This window comes from Lactuca sativa, chromosome 4, assembly GCF_002870075.4.
Source record: "Lactuca sativa cultivar Salinas chromosome 4, Lsat_Salinas_v11, whole genome shotgun sequence".
In the NCBI taxonomy this organism is placed as follows: domain Eukaryota; kingdom Viridiplantae; phylum Streptophyta; class Magnoliopsida; order Asterales; family Asteraceae; genus Lactuca; species Lactuca sativa.
This window is the reverse complement of record NC_056626.2, coordinates 146,989,318-147,012,893: the sequence shown is the minus strand read 5'-3', so window position 1 is coordinate 147,012,893 and position 23,576 is coordinate 146,989,318. Positions and strand designations below refer to the sequence as shown.

The following is a 23,576-nucleotide window of genomic DNA, read 5'->3' as shown; positions in this document are numbered from 1 at the left end:
AAGTTATAAATTTATAACGGAGTTTTCCTGTCCCGGCCTACTAAAAATAATATAATAAAAATAAATTCGAAATCATCCGATGGAGTGTCAACGAAAGTTGTAGAGCATAGTCTCACCTACGCATGGATATAAAGAACGTCGAAACGGAGCTCGTATGCGAAAGTTACGCAAGTTTGAAGTCTGCTTAATCGAGTACGCCCAACGTAATTTTGGAGTACGCCAGCGTACCTGGAACCGCCTCAACTACGCATGCAATGACGTCACTCGAGTACATACGCATGCAATCGCATACGCCCAACATACCGAGATTTACTCCCAGTGTAATCGAGGTTTCAGCACCCTATAAATAGATGTCGTTGGCTGTCGATTTCTTTTGTTCAAATTCTTCTCTCTCACTCGTTTTTACCCCGTTTTACGTGCAAGAAATATCCCAAAGCCCCGGTATCATTCCCGAGCCCCGAAGCCCTGAAGATCCCGAGAAGTAAAATTCTCGAGCTGAAGCTCTGCCCGCGAGAAGCCAATTTTTGTGAAGATCTTCCAGATCTACCGAAGAATACTACTTTTACAAGCCGTAATGTTGTCCGATCATCTTCTGATCAAGTGAGTGTATAGTCACTTTCATCTTACACATAGATATGAAGTATTTTATAAAATACGTGCTATGTTTATATATATATATATATATATATATATATATATATATATATATATATATATATATATATATATATTGTTATAGTCACTTTCTTCTAACACATAAATACGAAGTATTTGCTATGAAATACGTGCTATGTATTTATATATTGTTTGTCTGTTTGAGATGGGCATAGAATTGATGTTTTATATAGGTGTTAAATGATTTAAATTGTGTAAGTATTTATATCTACGAAAATGTTGGGTAGAACATGGGTAAATGGGATAGTTGGTGACTATGGAGTTAGCGCCTATTGTATAAACCTTGGTGACTATGGAGTTAGCGCCTACTGTTAAGTAAACCTTGGTGACTATGGAGTTAGCACCTATTTGATAAACCTTGGTGACTATGGAGTTAGCGCCTATTATATAAGCCTTGGCGACCATGTGACTTCGTGCCTATTTGATGAACCTTGGCGACTATGGAGTTAGCGCACGTTGAGTAAACCTTGGCAACTATGGAGTTAGCGCTTGTTGAGTAAACCTTGGCGACTATGGAGTTGACGCTTGTTAAGTGAACCTTGGTGACTATGGAGTTAGCGCCTGATAGCTATGGAATTAGTACCTGATAGATAAACTTTGGCAGCAATGGACTTCGTGCCAATTCCTTACGTAAATCCTTAGGAATAAATAGGGTAAACCCTTAAGAAATAAAGAAGATAATGGGGATGGGCAATTGGGTTGATTGTTTGATGAATGAATAATATATATATATATATATATATATATATATATATATATATATATATATATTATTATTATTATTATTATTATGGGTTGAAAACCCTATATGCTCACCAGGCTCCCAAGCCTGACCCACTCAGTTTGCTTTGCGTTACAAGTAATGGCATAAAAGTATAAGCTGGTGGACTTGAAGAAAGATTTTGGATTATAGATCAGTAGTTATAAATAACTGTTGTAAGGTTTATTTTATACTGTTTATGCTTTTGGTCTGTATCGGAACACGACATCCCGAAATTTTGTTATTTAATAAAAATACATTCTCTTTGAGAAATGTTTTGATAAATGGTTATCGTATTTTGTTTTATGAACAAATTCCGCATCTGTTTTCTATAAAAGATTACTCTGATTTTAAAAACAAAGCATAAACAAATCGGTCTTTTCTGACCGTGAAATTAGGGATGTCACAGCAGGGTAGGTCGGGCACCAAAATATGCCTGATAGTATGTTTGTGTTGTATGTAGTATGTTGACGGGAACTCACTAAGTTTCATGCTTACGATTTTCAGTTTGTATTTCAGATACTTCTGGTTCCTAAGGGAAGAACTTGAGACGACTGCATCGCACATACCACTGAGATTCCGCATATAATATTCTACTCTGATTTTTATGACATTATACATCAGTTTCTTTTGAGTTGTAAGTCTGGTTTTTGAAAAATAATATTTGATCTAATTTAAAAATAAAATTTTGGGACCATATTTTTTTGGATGTTACAGTCACACTCCACATGTTGTTGGCCAACCCTGAATGAGGAGACGATGTACATCCTCATAGGAGGTATGGATAAAAAACAATGAAAATGAGGTTACAAATCATTTTCAAGTGACCAAAGTTATGAATTAAATAAATAAAATCATCAAAATCGGTTGAGTAAAAACTACAAGAACAAGAACTATAGTAACTAAATTTCATAATTAAAAACAAATAATGTGAAACAAACACTTGAACCATGATCATTGGTGGCGACAAAGTCGTACAAGTTGAAATTTAGAGTTTAAGTGGCCAATTGGTGGCATCGAGATTTTGTCTCAAAAATCGCAGATAACAACCACTTGAAGTGACCAACAAGTGGCCAAGATGCCTATTCCAAACTTCTGTGATAATTTTCAAGGTGGTCGTGACGTCGTGTGTATATGCATGGTATATTAAAATTACAACACTCTACATTAATACCAATACACCGAAGAATAATCCAAATAATAAACAACGTGTGATCTTCTTTCTTCGGTGGCTTTCTTAAAGCTCTTTTTATTAGGAACCTATGTGAACCACATATTCCAATAATCCACATTGATACCAAAATAATTTAGTTTTTGTGGTTATTATTGTTATTGGTCTGTGATAAATGAATAAACTTCCTGGAAAATCTTCATTATCAGACTCTTAACATTGATCGTTAATTTTAAGTTGCTTAACATATGATATATTCCAACAGTCTTGTACCTCACAACTTAACTCACATTGGGTGCTCACCTTGTAAGTTGATTTCCATGTCGCATTACACATCACGCACCACATAATAGTTATGACTTGTTTTATTACTAGACTACTTGTGCGTAAGTCTCATTTGTCTTGACACTTATTACATAAAATTTCTTATGTATAACCACAATATATCATGACATACACTTTCCATAAATTTTTAGCTTAATCAAATTCCTTCCGAGCATTGCACTTTCATCTAATGGTTATTAAGGTAGCGTACCTTGGTTTATTGCTTATTCAAAACGATCGAAAATTCACCATTTACTTATTGCAATATTTTTATCTTTCCGTATACTAATTCCATGACTTTCAATCCGTTCACTCATTATATAATGAATAACATCACACTTTAATTACCATTTAAGTATACTATTTTCAATATTTATATTTTAACTAACTCATTATCGTTTCATGCATGATTCCATGCATAATATGCAACAAACTTTCCATAAAATCAACGCTCAATACCATTCCATCATCTTATCCTTGTACATCTATTATCCTTTTTAAGCATCATACTTTTATCTCTTTGTCATCTAGACATTATGTCTTAGGTTTTATGATTATTCGTCATCCAACATTATTACTTTATGTCATTGGAAATATATTTTTATGTTTCTTATTACAATTACCATGTTTTCCATATAATGGTATGTAAAGGACAACTTACAAGTGCATTAGGCACAACTGTTTTTTAAATCCATTTTAAGGAACTTGTGATTAATCATGATAACTCCAAATACAACCATACCTAAAATCATAATTTTGTGGATATTACATCTTTTATCTCCTCATTTGGCAAGAAATAATCCCTCGTTACCAAATTATGAATATGGTAATGTTACTTTTACTATTTAAGAAATTGTGTGTTTCCATCAGCTTGTGTAAGATATGTGTATTCCATTTCATCACCAAATGTGATCGGGTGTCATAATAGATGTGTTACCCATATTTCCTATAATTACATGTTTTATGAACACAACAAGCACCGTAATATTGACAGGCCGTTTCTATTGAAAATCTATCACTAGAAATATAGTTTGTCTATCTCCCACCTCCTCTATCTGCTAGGATACTTATGTATTTATTAAAGCTTTTATCACCAGGGATGCTTCTCTACTCTTATTTCCAAAAAAATTATATAAAAATGTAAATCATAATAACTTTAAATGACTGGGGCGGTTGGGCAACATATGCTTTTTTGTTAATTAGCTCAAGCCATGGGTTTACATCTCTAATGTAAAGAGTGTGGTGGTATTGGAACTTGGTGTCACGATGGAAAGCAACCGAACAAAGAACACTCCAGAGGCTAATAATGAATGGTCCACACGATATAACTAGAAAAAAAGAAGCAGAGCTTGTGCGGCGTCTCCCTTAAAATCACAGTCAGTAGATATATATATATATATATATATATATATATATATATATATATATATATATATATATATATATATATATATATATATATATAAAAGAATAGTAAAAAGTTGTAAACAGAACAAGAGGGTTGGGAACCATAAATAAATAAACAAATAACGTTGGTTGTCAGTTAATTCTGAATTAGTTACCCACACAGGCAATAAAAAACAAATGAAAAATAACAACTTGTCATTTTAAAGAACTGTATATTGTATGTTATTCAATTATAAACTAAAAATAAAGGATGAGGTAGGTATATGATGATGCATGCGTTTCTGTAGAGGGACTGGGAGAAATTAAAGAGTTTTGTTAGTCCCACATCGGTAGGAAAGTAGAAGGTGTTGAAAGAGAGGGAAGAATAAAAGGTGAGGTGGAGGAGCATTAGAAGCATCTTTGCGCTTGGGGCAATGACGCAGCTAATGAGGTATTAACCGAGGCGCGTCAATTGCTGGTTGAAAACTATTTCCAAACCCCCTCTTTGGCCTTGGGTCTCCCTTGGCCATCGAGAATTTCTGGAAGGGTTTCCTTTGACTGGGAAGCCCTAAAAATTCTTAGTTTGTCAAAACTTTAGTATATCCTAATCCTCCCTCCTAATTAGATGGCCTAAGAGTAATATTAATAATCAGACAGTTTTCATGTAATCAAAAAAAAGTCTGTTAGTAATTATGTGATTTTTTTTTTTTGTATTGTAATTAAATATGGATAGTATTTTTGACCAATTAAATGCATTGATGTTTGTGAAGTCTACATATACGGGAGATTAAATCAGCAAAAATAAAGGTTTGCTCTCCCACATCGGGTGAGAGAAGATTACATACAAGATGGCAGTGGCTATAGAAACCAAGCCCCAAGAAAACAAAAAGCATACCTTTCTCGGCCTTTTGGCTAAGATCAAGTGTAGTATCTGTTCTTATCAGTTTAATATCTGATATGTAGGCCATCGGCCTACTCGATATTAATCTTATTTTTTATGGGGGAGAGTCCATCACAGTGGCTTGCTGCTGGGTCTCTCGAGTGTCGCCTTAGCGTTGCACTACAGCCAGGGCGTGGCGCACCCCTCTAATCCTAGTCTAAAAGTACTTTTAATAGTTTTGAATGGAAGACTTTACTTCTTACCTTGTTATGTCTAATACTTCTATCAGTTTATTCGAACTAGGATCCAACATTCCAAAGAAGAGGTTGGAATTGTTTTTTAGCCTTGGCACACCCGTAGCTCCAATGTAAGTTTAAAACTTATATATATTGGCCTTTAATTAGTAAGATAGGAAGCAAGCTTTTCCTGTGTTCGGAAGGCATATATAGTATAACAGATCCTGCTCAATTAGTAAGATGGTGATCACTTTTATCAACGTTTCCTGATCGCAGTACTGTTCCTATTATACACTTCATCTATAAGTTGACATCGGTAATAATACTACTACAGCACAAATAAGCATATTATGTGGAATTTGATTATGACTATTTATTTGATCCAAAGAAAACATTGTAATTCAGAAGCATGCATCAACTTTGTCTTAATCTTCAATTTTGGAATGGACTTCTCCCATTTACCACAATCAGAGATTACAATTCTCTTAAGAGGGAGAGACCGTATTGATCTAACAGGCCCAGACACACTTGAAATAATGCAATTATATAACTGCCATTTGGCTGTGCGTTTTGCCCAGAGGAAAGGGGAACTAATGGAACACTACAATATATGATGTGAACCTGATCCCACATTGGAGGCTGAAGAAAGAAAACAGAAGCTGGGTTGTTGCATAAAAGGTGAGGGCAGGAGAATGGAAAACTCACTTACCTGGACAGGGTCTATGGGCGATCAAGAAGGTCCATGGCCTAGGTTGGTGATCTCCATTGCACATTACGGAGAGGTGCCTGTCTAAGGTCGGCCCAAGTTGGTCGAACCTATGTCATAATTTGTGCCAGTGGGGGCCTGCGTTCGCGCGGCCCCTACCAATATCCTAGTTTCAACATCTAGCTTTTTTATTGCTTCTTTGAAATAACTTAAATCTGAAAATAAAAATTAAAGAGGATATGTTACAAAAAAGGATGCTTTCAAAATTTCAGGATTTTTTCAAGGTGTAGATTTTTGTCTAAATATGGAAGAACGTGTTAACCAAATGTCTCCGTCACATTTTTCCTTTCTCGAATTTTCAATATCAACTTTCTCTTTACATCTTAATCATGAGAGCTCCTCATGCTATGTTGGTTACTCTATCTGGACCGGGCTTTTTTAGAATGGGGAAATCATAAAATACAAAAATGTGTCCATTTAAATCTAACATGTCTAAGTCCACCGTTACATCTAAAATATATTTTATTATCACAATTCTCCGATTCGGATTAATAAACATCGCATAATAACTTTCAAATTGCACGTCCAAATATCTTTTATCATTCAAATTTCACATCCAAACATTCTTTAGTATGATAAATTTAGTTTCCTAAGGAAATATTAATATAAATTAATATGTGGAGGGTTATTTGGTAACTTAACCAAAGTATAGGTTCCAATACTAATTTAGATAAATTAAATGGACTTAGTTTGTAAATGACTTCCAAATAAAGACTACAAATGGGTCATTTAATTTATAAGATTTAAATCTTGGACTTATGTTCATAGATTTTTCAAGTAAGGGTAGTTTGTGACATTTTTAAAATGAAGTTTTAAATGGTTAGGACTAGTTTTGAAATATTTCCAGGAGAGGGGTGAATTTTGGACATTTTAAAATGAAGTTTAAAAGCTTAGGACTAGATTTGTAAATTTTTTGAGAATGGGTTTAGAAACATTTATTTGGCATGTATGTTTGGTTAACAGGAGGTTTGTAATCTCTTCTCTTCTCATCGAGTCCATGCACACACAAAAAAACAAAATGGTCTTGTGGCTTTCTGATCGATCGATGAAGGGCAAGAACCAACAACAAAACAACAAGACGGTGGTGGACGTTACTTACAACCATAAGAGGTGGCTGATGGCGGTGGCACACGGTGGCCAAGGCTGGCCCAAACACCTGGGAGAGTGGGGCAAAGGCCCAGGGCAGCAAGCTGGGAAGTGGCATCATGTTAGGCCTGGTACTTTTAGCATGTATAAAATTTAGCCCAAACTTAAATGTGGCCCAAAGCTCTCAAATTCCTTAATCAGTTCAACCACATAGGGTGGGCGCTAGACTTGAGAGACGGATGCACGCCAGCCACTCTTGCACAATAAACGAGAATCACTTCGATTCTTGAGCATCGATTGATTTCACTACAGATGCATCACATATAGTGGTTTGGTGGAGTAGAGAAGATGTTAAGACTCAAGACGTCAAGACTCAAGACGAGACTCATGGCTGCTTCTAATATCTAGGATCCAGTATTTAAGATAAGAAAAAAAAATAGAAAAATCAATATCCCATCCTCTTTTTCCTTTGATTTATTTTTATATGTTATCTAATTTGATTTCCTACGTGCAGTCTTGCTAATTAATTGATTTCTGGAGACTTGATTGTCGGAGAGATTCTTTGGAGACTTGAGAAGCAGGGATGGAATTTTTTGTAAGGTATGATTCATATTTCTGGAAAAGTGGAAATCAAATTTATGAAATATGGACTTTTGTTTCTTACTTCGGTAAATCTCATTTCTTTCTTATTTATGGAGTTCATTAATTTAATATATTTTTTTTTATTTCCTGTAAATTAAATATATTTTTCTGGAAATGAAAGTTCCATTGTTTCATAATTATTTTTCTGGAAATGAAAGTTACATTGTTTCCTAATTATGTTTCTAGTTACATTTTTCCTGGAATATTGAGTTCATTAGTTGAAGATTTGTAATTTGTCCTAAAATTACATTTTTCCTCATTCAAAAACAACTTTAGTTTTTAATATACTAATTTCTATGTTGTTTTGGTTTTAACATTGTTATTATTTAGATTGTGGACCGGAGCAATGATGAAACCAAAGAAAACAAAAGAGAATCATGAAAAAGGAATAACATTGAGTGTTGTTGATGCTATTTGGAAATGAGAAAGGGCATCTAGTTTTTCAAGGTCAATTAAAATGCAACATGGCACATGTGATTAATTTTATGTTTTTAAACGAAGTATATTTTTGTTAAGGGACTCAAGGCTTATTTATTTATTTATTTATTTTGAATAGTAGTTTAATGTTAACAGTCAAAAGAATATAACATACTCAGATTCGATTTTGATAAGTGTTATAAGCAAAAGTAGTTGTTTTGAGTTTGTTACTATTATGGTTATGCTATTTCTAGTTTTATAGTTATTTTTACCAAAAGTATTGAAGGTTCGGTCTTGATCCTATATATAACCTCTGACTTCACCCACTTTTGAAACGCAAATGAGTAAGGGTCCGGTTAATGGAAAGTGATTAATAAACCATGTTCTTTATTCGTTTACCTCCATGTTTTCTTAGAAACTATAAAACAGGGGCATTATTTTCTTATCTCGCCCTGGGCATGGAAAACCAATGGACCGGCCCTGACGGTGGCATGAGCTCCGACGAAGTGGCAGGGGTAGGGTTTCGAGTAGTTGCTGCCTTTGGTTATCCTTCTGTTTTGGAGCTGAAATCGACGAGGGGAAGGGTTGGGATGGTGGTGGGGCTTAAGGAGGTGTTTGGTGGGTTTAGAGTGGTGGAACGGTGGTGTGTGTGTGTGTGTAACTAAGAGAGTGAGATAGAAAGAGTTTAGAGAGAAAGTGATCAAGAACTAGAGAGAGGAGATGATGGTTGATGTTGTGAGGATTGAGGGAAGACATGAGCTTCTATTTATAGCCTAATGAGGCACTTACATGCCTAAGGAAGCCATACTCTCAAATAAAATCAAACACTCAAAATGGAGATAGGCCTTGTACAATTGGAGATGGGGTGTAAGCAAGAAGGAAGGGAATGGTGGACGGAGAAAGGCACGTGGGCTTGAGAGATGGGGGAAAAGAGCTGATTTTTCTTTCTACTAGCAAATCCATATGGGGCCACATGAGGTTAAACTCTTTAAATACCCAAAAACACACATAATCGAGTGCTTCGGGGTCTCAATGTTGAAATTTTTTTCGAACGTGCCGATAGATAGAGTTTAATTCAAGGATTTCAAAAACCCAAATCAGATTAATTTTTCGAGTTAAGGAACTCCAGGAAATCGCATTTAAAGTTTCACATCTAAATAGCTTGTAATGCTCGATTTTCTTATTTTCGCAAATATTTTTGCTAAAAATATTTTGAGTATGAAATCAAATATTAGGCTATAGCATGAGCCCAAAAAAGCTCTCGGAATTTCCATCAGATGTGTGTAAGTGCCTCAACGAATCGATTCAGTTTTACTCGATTAAAGAAAACTAGTGTTTTACTGTCTGTTTTCTTAAAATTATCTTATATTTTTCATACGAACTCCGTTTTGGACGTTCTTTATATTTTCGGAAATAAGGTAACATGTACTATAAGATTTTAATGTTTGATTTGCTCATAACTACTTAATATAAATTTTCAGTTTTCCAGATGCATTACCTAGTGTTGCAGTTTGAGTTGTTTGATTTGTTTGACACTTTCCACATTTGGAAGTAAGGTATCATTTGATATCTTATAATATTTGAGATGAACTTAGTTATTTTACATTAGATGCACTACAATTGAATGAGTTAAATTACAAAAATATTTACTATAATTTAGTCGTTTGTAGTCTATGACCTAAATTTCGGGATGTTACAATAAGTTAAAAGTAGGAAATATATTTATTTGATTACCTACCTGCCATATATTGGGTTCAACCATTCAACATATGCAACCCTTTTCTTTATCTCTTTAGCTAGCTTATATGCATGTCCATATGCGGAATAATAACCAATATAAGGAACAAAATTAACTAATAAATCTCTCTATCAAACTCATTTACCTTAGGAACTCATGTAATTTAGTATGATCACACCATCTATTTAAACTCATGGTAAGCGTTATTTATCAGATCGTAATAAGAACAATATGAGATAACGAAAATCTGATAAATTTATAGTACCTACATACAGAAAAAACAATGTTGACTAGAGATGCTCCTTTTTACAACCTAAACTCATCCATTATTCACCAAACACACACAATAATGGATAATTGGTTATCAAAATTACACATTTAAAAATACTCCAATATTTTCACATCAACATAAACATATAACTAGAATAAAATTAAAACCTATATGAACTAAATCGATTAATTGAGTTAAGAAAGCAACAACGAACACTCAATACCTTATTTCAATTGATTTCCTTTTGTTATAGTTATCTCAGTTTTCTTTAAATCAACACAATACCAATTTTAAACAAGACAGTGTTAAAGACTTAAATCTAAACACTTGACAGTCAAATATATAAAGAAATAAAAAAAGGAAAAGACAAAGGCTAACCAAATACAATAATACAACGAACCTGGATACACAAACTTGTTCCTTTAGTGATTACACTAGGCGTGAGACCCATGTATTACATGGGTTTAATTAAAAAAATATATATAATTTTAACAATTTGAAAAGTTTCAATTTATAAGAAAATGAGAAAAAATTTGAATTATTAAAATTAATGAGACTTTAATGTATTGAATACATTACATATATAAACACTTTCTAATAAATACTTTACATATATATTACCTTACACATTAAATGTGGAAATTTATTTCAATAAAATGAAAAATACAATAAAATGACAAGTGGAAAATAGAAAATTTAAAAATTCTAGAAAAATGACATGTGTCCAAATGAAGGAGAAGAGAACATGTGGCAAAAAAAACCTTCATTTATTATAGTAGATATGTTGGAATTCGAATAGATTATTTCCTAGATTCGGGTAATGCAATAATAATTGAATGCATAAACTCAACGGAGAATAATCATTACTCTCAAGGTAACTCAGTCACCAGATTGAAAAATATTTTGATTTGGAGTAACTTTTAGGAGTCTTTAAGTATGAGAATCTACAAATATTAAAGAATACGGTGATAAATTAACAACAACTATTTGCATCGTAAACCCACCAAAAGACCATAAAAAGAAAAGAAGCTAAAAGAGGCTGTGGTGGTGATGGTGAGATGGTTTAGGAAATCGAAATTCATGCCTGAACCCGGCGTAAAGAGGTTGTGGTGTTGGGGAGCAGTATAGATGGTGATGTGGGAAAGCACCTATAGTTGTGTGGAATCGTTTCACGAGAGAACAAATGATGTCGACGAAATGTGTTGATGTAGAATCGAACACCAATAGAGGATAAGGTTTGGTGTCAGAGAGGGATTTCAGAGGAGATGAGGATGTCGGAGGAGAAGGAACGACGAAATAATCAATGGATTCGTTTATGAGGTTGAAGGGTGAAGATGAACACATAATCGATGATCGCTTCAGGGTATGATGGTGGTTTCGGCGTCGACATTGATGATTGGCGTCGAACGTGCAACAGTTCTGATAAGGGTTGTTATGGATGTAATTGGGTATGAGAAAGAAAGTAGTGAATCCAACTGTTTTGGGGACGACGGTCAGAGAAAAATATAGGATGAGCGATTAGATCTAATGTTTTAGAGACAGAGCGAAATGAAATCTAATTTTCGTTAAAAGAAGGAAAAATACTAAAATTTTAGTAAAGAGGGAAAATTGAAAATTTTATAGATGACGGAGAAAAAATTGTAATCCCTCAAAATACTAGTTTCACTTTTCAACACCGTCACCATACAAACATGTATAGTCACATGTTTTTTTCTTCTATCTTTACTATTTTTTAAATTAATACCATCAAAATTATAATGTAACTATAAAATATTTTTAATTATAAGTTTTATTTTCTTAAATGTCATAATAAAACACTTACAGTCACATGTTGTCATTCTTTAATATTCAAAATAATTAATTGTAGACACTCGTATGAACTTAAACTACTATCATTAAACACTTATAGTCACATGTTTTTTTTTTCATTTCAGAATAAAATACTTACGGTCACAATTATCTACCGTGGTTATTGTCTAGTATTTGTCAAGATTTTTATGTAAAACAATGACAAAATGTGTGAAAATAGTTTGCAATGGTGACTGATTTTAGCTAACATGTTGCTAAAACAATACTGTAATTTGATTAATAATTTTTAGTGACGCAAATAACTAAAACCATGACAACCCTTTTTTACAAACAATGACCGTAGGTCCGTTTTGTACTAGTGTAAAATCTTAATTTTAAGGATATTACATCTTTCGTCCCCTCATTCAACAAGAAATCATCCCTCGTTACCAAATATAGTATTATAAATATTTTAACAGTACTTTTACTACTTAAGAAATTGTGTGTTTCTGTTGGCTTGTATAAGTTATGGGTATTCTATTGCATCACCAAATGTGATTGGGTGTCATTATATATATGTTACCAATATTTCCTATAATTACATGTTTCATGAAAACAACCACCTTAAGATTGATTGGAAGTTTGTATCGATAATTTGTCACTAGAAATATAGTTTGTCTATCTCCCACCTCCTCAATCCGCTAACATATCTATATATTTATTATCGCTTTTATCACCATGGATACTTCTCTAGTTTCCTTTGCAAGTTTTTATTATATAAAAATGTCAATCATATATAATAACTTTGAGGAGGGAGGATACTATTATGTATATTTCTTTTTAAATGACATATATTAAGAAAAAGAAAGCCCGAGTTAGGCACATGCTAGTGAGGAAAACCATGCCATTACAACAAGTTACGTATTCAACCTAGATGAGTTTAACCAAGTACATCAATCGAAAGTAATTTTACTACTCCTAACCAAAATCCAAATTTTTTTATTTCTTAATACTGTTTTGAAAAAAGTGTCTCTATTTCTCCACACACCCTTTTCAAAGGATTTATCGATAATGTAATTTCTTAAATCCCACAGTCCCCATAAAAGCGAAGTAGACACATCATACAGAAGAATTCTCTCTATTTGACACCCGAAATGAGGTATTAGAGTATCCAAGTCTTAAATTCCGTAGTTCCCCATGTAACACACGCCGCATGACCATCACATGTGAGATACGTCACATAACACAAACAAGCAAGGGATGATGCATGGGTTCTAAAGCCAACACCAACAATATAAGACTCCACATATCAAACGATGGGATCCAGGGACACCTTTAAAAGATGGGGGCGGTAGGGCAACATATGCCTATTTTTTTTAAACTCAACCATCATTTACCAAATACAAACAAGCATCGATAATTGGTTATCAAAATTGCACATTCGAATATACTCCAATAATTTCACATCAACATAAACAGATAAATATAATGAAAATAAAACCTAACTAAACAAAATTTATTAATTGAGTTAAGAGAGCAACATGGAGCACTCGGTCTTCTCTGAATCCATCACAATGCCAACTTTAAACAAGACATTGCTAAAGACATAAATCCAAATAGGTTACAATCAAAGACATACAGAAATACAAAAGGAAATAAAAGACAAAGAATAACCAAATACATTCATACAACGAACCTGGATACACAACATCTGCCTTTGGTGAGTAAATATGTAGGAATTTGAATAGATTATTGCCTATATTCAACTACTGCAAAAATAATTGAATACATAAACTCGATGGAGATGAATTGGTACTCTCAAGTTAACTCAGTCACCAGATTGAGAAATATTGTGATTTTAAGTAACTTGTGGGAGTCTTTAAGAAAGAGAATCTGCAAAGATTGAAGAAGTTGGTGAAAAAATAACAAGAAATACTTAGAATCATAAACCACCAAAATACCATAGAAAAAAAAGAAGTTAAAAGACCAAGAAATAAGAAGATTATATATAACTCCCCTATGAAAATCAATTCATCAGCAAAAGTTTAAGAAGGGAGGAAGAGGTTGTGGTGGTGATGGTGAGAGTGTTTAGGAAATCAAAATCCATGCATGAACTTAGCGTGAAGAGGTTGTAGTGTTGGGGAGAAACATCGGTGGTGGTGTGGGAAAAGCACAGGTGGTTGTGTGTGGAATCATTTCACATGAGAACAAACAACATCAATGAAATATGTTAATGTAGAAACAAAAAACGGTAGAGGATAAGGTGTTGGATTAGGTGTCTAAACTCGTTATTACTATAATTGGCATATATACTTGAATTGATGGTAGCACAGTCCGTTTGGGTTGTCCTTAAAACCTGGTAATTCAATAGGATACCTTTTAGAGAGAGGGAGATAGATTGATTTATTAATTTATTATATGATTAATAAATTAATTAGAAATCAAAATAAATGATTTGTTAAGAATTAATCAAAAATTAATTGGAATTAATTTTGGGATTAATTGAATTAATTAAAAGTACAAGGACATAAGCTGTAATTGTTCAATAGTTGAACAAAAGGGTTCCAAAACCTTCCCCATAAGAGGTGGACGGTTTTCTGGCATGATTCTAAGGTTTTTAGAATATCCCTTGGAGATAGATAGGAAACCAAATAATTACCTGATCTAAGATATTATTATTTTAATCAAGGGTTATATAGGCTTTCTTGGTCAGTTATAAATAGAGTCTCATAGCCTATAAATTTTGGCCACTTGACTCCTCAAGAGTATAACTGAAATTTTATCTCTTATATCCTCTCTCTTCAAGTTTCCTTGGTTGTTAGGGTTTAAGAGTGAACAATTAGAGGCACGACACTTGTGGTTTCAGCTTCCAAATCAAAGAAGAACAGATTTTTTATTGTTACTACAAAATATAAAAGGTATGTAATTTTTAACTTGTTTTTCAATCTCGAAAGTACCTAGGGTTCATAGGTTTATTGTTGTTCAATAGAATGTTACTACGATAGTGTTATAACATAGATCTAATAGGTTGCATATACTATTAAGTGTTAATGATTTATCCGTGTTAATACATGTAAAACCCATCACAAGGTCTGATGTCGGAGGGATTTCAGAGGAGAAGGAAAGGCGGTAGAATCGATTGCTTTGTTTATGTGGTTGAATGGTGAAGATGAACACAAAATTAATGATCACTTAAGGGTAGGACGATGGCGTCAACATGTACATTGATGAACAACGTCGATTGTGTAGTGTAGCAGCTCCGGTACGAGCTATGATGTATGTCATTGGGTATGAGAAAGAAAGTAGCGAATCAAAGTATTATGAAGATGACGACCAGAGAAAAAGAGAGAATGAGGATTAGGTCTAATTTTTTTTGAGACAGGGGGAATTAAAAATATTTAAATTTTGGTAAAGAGGGAAAACATAATAAAATTTTAGTAAAGAGGGAAAATTGAAATTTTATAGATGACGGAAAAAATTGTACTTCCTCCGAATACTGTCAACACTGTCACGAAACTAACACTTATAGTCACATGTCTTTTTTTTACTTTTATGGTTACCATTTTTTATATTTAGGTAAAATAAAAAATAAAATGTAACTGTAACATACTTTTAATTTCAAGTTTCATGTTTTAAATGTCATAATAAAATATTTATAGTCAAATATTGTTATTTTTTAATATTCAAAATCATTAATTTTAGACATATATGAAATTAAATCGTTATCATAAAAGAAATATAATCACATGTTTTTTAAATGTCATAATAAAATACTTTTGGTCACAATAATCTTCCGTGATTATTGGCTAATATTTGTCACAATTTGTATGTAAAACAATGACAAAATGTGTGAAAATAGTTTGCAATGGTGACGGATTTTAGCTAACATGTGGGCTAAAACATTACTAAGTTTGATTAATGATCTTTAGTGATGCAAATTCCCAAAACCCCCATGACCACCCTTTTTTAAAAACCAGTGGCCACAGGTCCGTTTTGTACTAGTGTAAAGTCGTAATTTTATGGATATTACATCTTTTATCTCATCATTTAGCAAGAAATAATCTATCATAATTGGATATAGTATTATGAATACTGTAATATTACTTTTACTATTTAAGAAATTGTGTATCTCCATTGGCTTGTATAAGATATGGGTATTCCATTTCATCACCAAATGTGATCGGGTGTCATAATAGATGTGCTACCCATATTTCCTATAATTACAGGTTTTATGAACACAACAAGCACCGTAATATTGACCGGCCGTTTCTGTCGATAATCTATCACTAGAAATATAGTTTGTCTATCTCCCACCTCCTCCATGCGCTAGCATACTTATTTATTTATTAAAGCTTTTTATCACCATGGACGCTTCTGTACTCTTATTTCCAAAAATATTATATAAAAATGTAAATCATAATAACTTTGAGGAGGGATGATACTATTATGTACATTTATTTTTTAAATCGACATATATTAAGAAAAAAATGAGCCCAAGTTAGGCACAAGGTAGCGAGGAAAAACATGCCATTTCAATAATTTACATATTCGAGCTAGATGAGTTTAACCAAGTACAACAATCCAAAGTCATTTTACTACTCCTAACCGAAATCCAATAGCACGCTTTCACAATACTGTTTTGAAAAAAGAGTCTCCGGTTCTCCACACACCCTTTTTAAAAGATTCATCGAGAATGTCGTTTCTTAAATCCCACAGTCCCCCTAAAAGCGAAGTAAACACATCATACAAAATATTTTTCTCTTTATTTGTCACCCAAAATGAGGTCTTAGAGTGTCCAAGTCTTAAATTCCGTAGTTACCCCGCAACACACGCCACACGACCATCATATGAGAGATAAATCACATAACAAAGACGAGCAAGGGATGATGATTGGGTTCTAATCCCAACATCAACAATATAGGACTCCACTTCTCAATGGATGGGCTCCCATTGCATGGACTCCTTTAAGAGCATTAGGTATGGGCCCGTTGAGATGGTGTTATAACAACTTATAACACCAAGGGGGAAATGGTGTTTATGGTGTTATGACCATGTTATGAGGCGGATAAGAGGAGAAAACTAAAGAGAGAAGAAATGTACAGCCAATCAAAGTTCCCGTTTCAATATGTCATAACGCCAACAAGATATGCCATAACATGAAGGAGGAAATGGTGTTCATGGTGTTATGACAATGTTATGAGATGCTACATCAACAAAAATATAAGTTTCGTTGCCCATACCATATGCTCTAAATGATTGGGGCGGTTGGGCAACATATGCTTTTTTTGTTAATTAGCTCAAGCCATGGGTTTACATCTCTAATGTCAAGAGTGTGGTGGTATTGGATCTTGGTGTCACGATGGAAAGCAACCGAACAAAGAACACTCCAGAGGCTAATAACGAATGGTCCACACGATATAACTAGAAAAAAAGAAGTAGAGCTTGTGCAGCGTCTCCCTTAAAATCACAGTCAGTAGAGATACATATATATATATATATATATATATATATATATATATATATATATATAAGAATAGTAAAAAGCTGTAAACAGAACAAGAGGGTTGGGAACCATAAATAAATAAACAAATAACGTTGGTTGTCAGTTAATTCTGAATTAGTTACCCACACAGGCAATAAAAAACAAATGAAAAATAACAACTTGTCATTTTAAAGAACTGTATATTGCATGTTATCTCTAAATATTATTAAAAGAGAACCTTTAATTCACAACTGAAACAATCAAGACCATTGATTGTATTTCGTTCATATGATTTTTACCATCAGATCAAATTGATGACATCATCTTCTCAAAATAGAATTCAAAGTTTTAATTATAGAATCTTTAAATTTACCAATTACATTTTAAACACAATTGCATTAAATTATAAAATTTGTAATTATAGAATCTATTCATATTTAATTATAGAATCTATTCATACTTTCAAAAATATATTTCACAATTCGGGCAATAATTACATTTAATTATAGAATCTTTAAAATCAGTAATTATGTTACAAATTAAAACATATAATTCTATTTATATATGAGACATCGGTTTCTCCATAAATTTGGCCAAAAACTTGAATAACCGCCCTCATCTTTCTCCTCAGTTTTCTCTTAAACACTAATTCCCTAATCCTCTTCTTCCTCATGTCAATGGTTGTGCTTTAAGTGATGCTTTGTGTGTTCATAATAGAATGTAGCACAATAAGGTGGTTCCTTTTTCTCATGTATTCTTAGAATTTGCGTATTGCCTCTTCCTTGCATCTCCAATTATCACACCTCTGTTTTGGCCACACAAATCTCTATAAACTGAAGCAAGCATCTCCTTCAAGACATCTTTTGACGATCTATGTCATCATGAACCCTAATTAATATTGTTCATAATTTAATTCCATTATTTATAGTTTTTGGCTTCAAAATTTAAACCTGATTAGTTTTTTTATTTTTAAACAAACTTCTTAAATAAGCATATCAATAATTATGTTATCTTTAATATATATTGAAACAAAAATCTTATGACATCATCTTCTCAAAATAGAATTCAAAGGTTTAATTATAGAATCTTTAAATTTACGAATTACATTTCAAACACAATTACATTAAATTATAGAATCTTTAATTATAGAATCTATTCATATTTAATTATAGAATCTATTCATACTTTCAAAAATATATTTCAAAATTCGGGCATAATTACATTTAATTATAGAATCTTTAAAATCAACAATTATGTTATCAATTAAAGCATATCGTTCTATTTATATATGAGACATCAGTTTCTCCATAAATCTGGCCAAAAACATGAATAACCGCCCTCATCTTTCTCCTCAGTTTTTTCTCTTAAACCAGAATTCCCTAATCCTCTTCTTCCTCATGTCAAAGGTTGTGCTTCAATTGATGTTTTGTGTGTTCATAATAGAATGTAGCTCCATAAAGTGGTTCCTTTTTCTCATGTATTCTTAGAATTTGCGTATTGCCTCTTCCTTGCATCTCTAATTATCACACCCCTGTTTTGGCTTCACACAAATCTCTATAAACTGAGGCAAGCATCTAATTCAAGACTTCTTTTGACGATCTATGTCATCATGAACCCTAATTAATATTGTTCATAATTTAATTCCATTATTTATAGTTTTTGGCTTCAAAATTTAAACCTGATTAGTTTTTTCTTTTTAAAAAAAACTCCTTAAATAAGCATATCAATAATTATGTTATCTTTAATATATATTAAAACAAAAATCTTATGATATCATCTGAAACAATTTGGTTCATTGATTGCATTTCAATCTTATGTTTTCCACCATTAGATCAAATTGGTGACACCATCTTCCACAAATGGAATGTATTTAATTCCAATAAAAGTTTTCTAATTGTCAAACAAAATTAACTTAAATCCATTGAAATAGAATGTATTTAATTTTAATAAATTTCCTCCTATTTTAAATCTTGAATTTCCGGTTATAAAGGTTTTAAAATAGTCAACTTTAAAAACATATTACTAAAAACCATTTCAATTAAGGCATTAAATATCTATCATCAATATAAATCCGTTTATATTAGCAAACCATTAATATAAAATCCATTTTTATTAGGAAACCATTAATATCAAAAAATCAGATTCAAATTATCATATACATATACGATTTATCCTTGAATTTGCGGCTCACACTTATTTTCGATCGTTGCTTTTCTTCAAACCTTCTCCTACAACATCATTCTTATTGTTTATCACTACCATCATCATTATCTGTTTCAAACCTTCATTGTTGTGCACTAGAAGGTCAGTACCTTCTTTCGCTTTTTTATATTTTTTTCGATTATTTTTTGTTCCCGTATCAAATACGTATTCATATATATTTTTATATTCTTTATCACAGCTTATATGAAATCGATTAACATCATTCAGTCTAGATTAAGTCAAACAAAACAAAAATGTATAATTTTTCATATTAAATTCTTAACCTATTAACTTGGACCCATACTCAACAACCTCTACAAACTGCAATAGCTATGTGATTTTTTTTACAATTTATAGCAACATACTTACCATGAAAAAAGAACTTTTAATTTAAACTACAACTTAGTTTTTTATCGGTAATAACAATATACAACACTTAATATCAACATCATTTCCTACCGATTTCTCTAAATATTAATACATGAACCATATCAAAAGTAGGCTAAGAAGTTAGAATCTAAACTAGGAATAATCTTATTTCCTTGAATATCATATTTACGGTATTATAGAATTTTTTTATTTGATTGTAGAATCAAATTGCATAATTACAATTAACATGGTTTTTATTAAACTTTGTAAGTAGGTATTAAACAACAATAAGTATATTTTTGAAGGAACAATGTTCAAAATAATTTGTATAATCTAAATACGTGTTAATTTAGTTCATTTCTATACTTTCCTGTAATATTGGATTTTTTTTTGTCATGTTACATTCAAAATATGGGTTATTAGAACAAACACCTTAGGTGTTTGATGAAATGTCTCAAAGAATCTGACACAAGTTCTCTACGCTCACCTCACAACCATGTATAAATTTTGTTTTTTTTTCTAGATTTTTAGCATCATGTGTTTTTTATGTTTGCAACTTTGTAGTGTTACATGTTTTTTTGTCTCATCTTCAGGTTTTTCTATCTCTGATAGGACTTCATTTTTTATATTTATTGTAAACTATCGATTCAACCTATGTCACTTTGTTATGACTTTTATCAGCGTAATCAGATTTTAATAAATTGTCCATTTCTTGATCTTTTAGAAAAAGATGTTCTAAACTGGATTATCATCTACGACCGTGGTATTCTATTTTGTTGATCAAGCGGTCTATGATTTGGCCATGATGGTTTTTACGGATTATGTTTGGACTGATAATTGCTCTTGTCATCAAAAAAATACATCTAACAAAAAGTGAAAGATAATTTTTTAAATTAATACCATCATTTAACTTTAAAAGATTTTTTTCAACTTTGATGGCATGTAACAGAGTTTTGGCTGAAATTTTCAATTTTGTCGGCATATAACAAGTTATGACTTAAATAATGATATTAGATATTTGGGCAATCAGGTTTTTTTTCGGTTCTTAAATTATTTTGCCGAAAGTGGTCCAATTTGGTATTATTGATCTTACAAAAGGCAAGTCTCATGGTTCTTTTAGCATATCCATTGAGTTTAATACTTTATTGTTCATATTTGTTTTTTTTTTTTTAAAATGTTAAATCTTGTTTTAGTGAATGCAAGTCAGTAGGAAGTAAATGTGCAAGAAGAGAAAAATACTAAATATGGGACGATCATGGTTATTTCAAGCCAAAATAAAATTCAAAAGTAACAAATGCTAAATTTAAAAGATAAACACTTGTAATGCATAATACATATTATACTTCCTAAATAAGTAACCAAAAACTAACATCATCCCCAAATAAATTACATATTAACTAACATCAATAAATTATGATTATAGTGTCTTGATTTTTAATTATACATTATAGAGAGTCAGTTAATATGTAGTCATTATTTTTGTATTCGTCTCGGTTTTGAACTACAAAAACTATATTCAAATAATAAAAATGAAATGTAACATATACGATGGTAATAATGCAAAAATAACCTTCAAATTTGGTTTGATACAAAAAAATAGTCTAAAACTTATTTATAAAAGCAACAAGAAATAACAACGAACTTTCAAAAAGAAATGAGAAATTACAACTAACTTTTAAAAACTATGAAGAATGTATAATATAGGATGATAATAATGCTTAAAAACACCGAGTTTGGTCTGATGCGAAAAAAAGTAATTTTATATGAAAGTTGGATTGCAGTAATACTAAAAGAACCTATATGTTTTTTATCTGATGCAAAAGTGGTCGAAACATACTTTTAAATTGGCAAGAAATAGCAATGAACTTTTAATTCATCTAGAATAACCATTTAATAGCTATTTGTGAAAGATATGAATACTCAGCATTTAAGATCATAGACCTTACTCAAACGTCCGTAAATATCTGAAGTAAGCATTCATTTTTCCATTATTTTATCATTATCATAAAATAAAAATAAAAAATCATCATTTGTTTAAATTGTTTAATTCGTCTCATAATAACAAGTAAGTTGTGTGCCAATTATGTATTTTGACATTTTTAATAAGTTATGGGCAATATCTAAATCGAGCAAGCATAAATGTTTTTATATTTCTTTGTTATAGAGTTTTATATATATGTAATATTGTGTGTGTGTGTGTATGTGGGGGGGGGGGGGAGGGGGGGTTATGTGGTTCATTTCAAATGCTATTTTTTAAAATAAACAATTCTATTTCATAATATAACCATAAAATAACAATGTATTTTGAAAGTACATTGTCAAACGTTGGATTATACTTGCGTAGATCCGTTTTTGCGCATGGTTAACTATATATAGCTATTTTCGGTGTCACAAGTAAAAAAGGTTTGAACGTATTTTGTGGCGATGAAGGTTGTTCAACTAATAAAACAAAAAATGGTGTCTACAAAGAGGTCCTTCAACGACTATAGACATTTATATTTTCTTTATTCGTTCCCCGCGTTTAACGCGGGTCATAATCTAGTTCAATTATAAACTGAAAATAAAGGATGACGTAGGCATATGATGATGCCTGCGTTTCTGTACACGGACTGGTAGAAATTAAAGAGTTTTGTTAGTCCCACATCGGTAGGAAAGTAGAAGGTGTTGAAAGAGAGGGAAGAATAAAAGGTGAGGTGGAGGAGCATTAGAAGCATCTTTGTGCTTGGGGCAATGACGCAGCTAATGAGGTATTAACCGAGGCGCGTCAATTGCTGGTTGAAAACTATTTCCAAACCCCCTCTTTGGCCTTGGGTCTCCCTTGGCCATCGAGAATTTCTGGAAGGGTTTCCTTTGACTGGGAAGCCCTAAAAATTCTTAGTTTGTCAAAACTTTAGTATATCCTAATCCTCCCTCCTAATTAGATGGCCTAAGAGTAATATTAATAATCAGACAGTTTTTATGTAATCAAAAAAAAGTCTGTTAGTAATTATGTGATTTTTTTTTTTTGTATTGTAATTAAATATGGATAGTATTTTTGACCAATTAAATGCATTGATGTTTGTGAAGTCTACATATACGGGAGATTAAATCAGCAAAAATAAAGGTTTGCTCTCCCACATCGGGTGAGAGAAGATTACATACAAGATGGCAGTGGCTATAGAAACCAAGCCCCAAGAAAACAAAAAGCATACCTTTCTCGGCCTTTTGGCTAAGATCAAGTGTAGTATCTGTTCTTATCAGTTTAATATCTGATATGTAGGCCATCGGCCTACTCGATATTAATCTTATTTTTTATGGGGGAGAGTCCATCACAGTGGCTTGCTGCTGGGTCTCTCGAGTGTCGCCTTAGCGTTGCACTACAGCCAGGGCGTGGCGCACCCCTC

At 32.2% G+C, this 23,576-nt stretch overlaps 1 long non-coding RNA gene and 5 other non-coding genes across 6 annotated transcripts; all 6 read left to right on the top strand.

Moving 5' to 3' along the window:
- The first annotated feature begins 4,732 nt into the window (after positions 1-4,732).
- Positions 4,733-4,884, top strand: LOC111892339 (U4 spliceosomal RNA). The gene has a single exon (XR_008232293.1). It is a non-coding gene; the product is annotated as a U4 spliceosomal RNA (small nuclear RNA).
- Positions 4,885-5,207: 323 nt separating this feature from the next.
- LOC128133968 (U2 spliceosomal RNA) lies at positions 5,208-5,403 on the top strand. The gene has a single exon (XR_008232289.1). It is a non-coding gene; the product is annotated as a U2 spliceosomal RNA (small nuclear RNA).
- Positions 5,404-6,133: 730 nt separating this feature from the next.
- Positions 6,134-6,297, top strand: LOC111892330 (U1 spliceosomal RNA). Its single transcript, XR_002850502.1, has one exon. It is a non-coding gene; the product is annotated as a U1 spliceosomal RNA (small nuclear RNA).
- Positions 6,298-7,113: 816 nt separating this feature from the next.
- LOC111892305 (uncharacterized) lies at positions 7,114-8,565 on the top strand. Its single transcript, XR_002850486.2, has 2 exons — positions 7,114-7,884; positions 8,257-8,565. It is a non-coding gene; the product is annotated as an uncharacterized LOC111892305 (long non-coding RNA).
- Positions 8,566-22,905: 14,340 nt separating this feature from the next.
- LOC128133970 (U4 spliceosomal RNA) lies at positions 22,906-23,057 on the top strand. Its single transcript, XR_008232291.1, has one exon. It is a non-coding gene; the product is annotated as a U4 spliceosomal RNA (small nuclear RNA).
- A 323-nt stretch (positions 23,058-23,380) lies between these two features.
- LOC111892336 (U2 spliceosomal RNA) lies at positions 23,381-23,576 on the top strand. Its single transcript, XR_002850508.1, has one exon. It is a non-coding gene; the product is annotated as a U2 spliceosomal RNA (small nuclear RNA).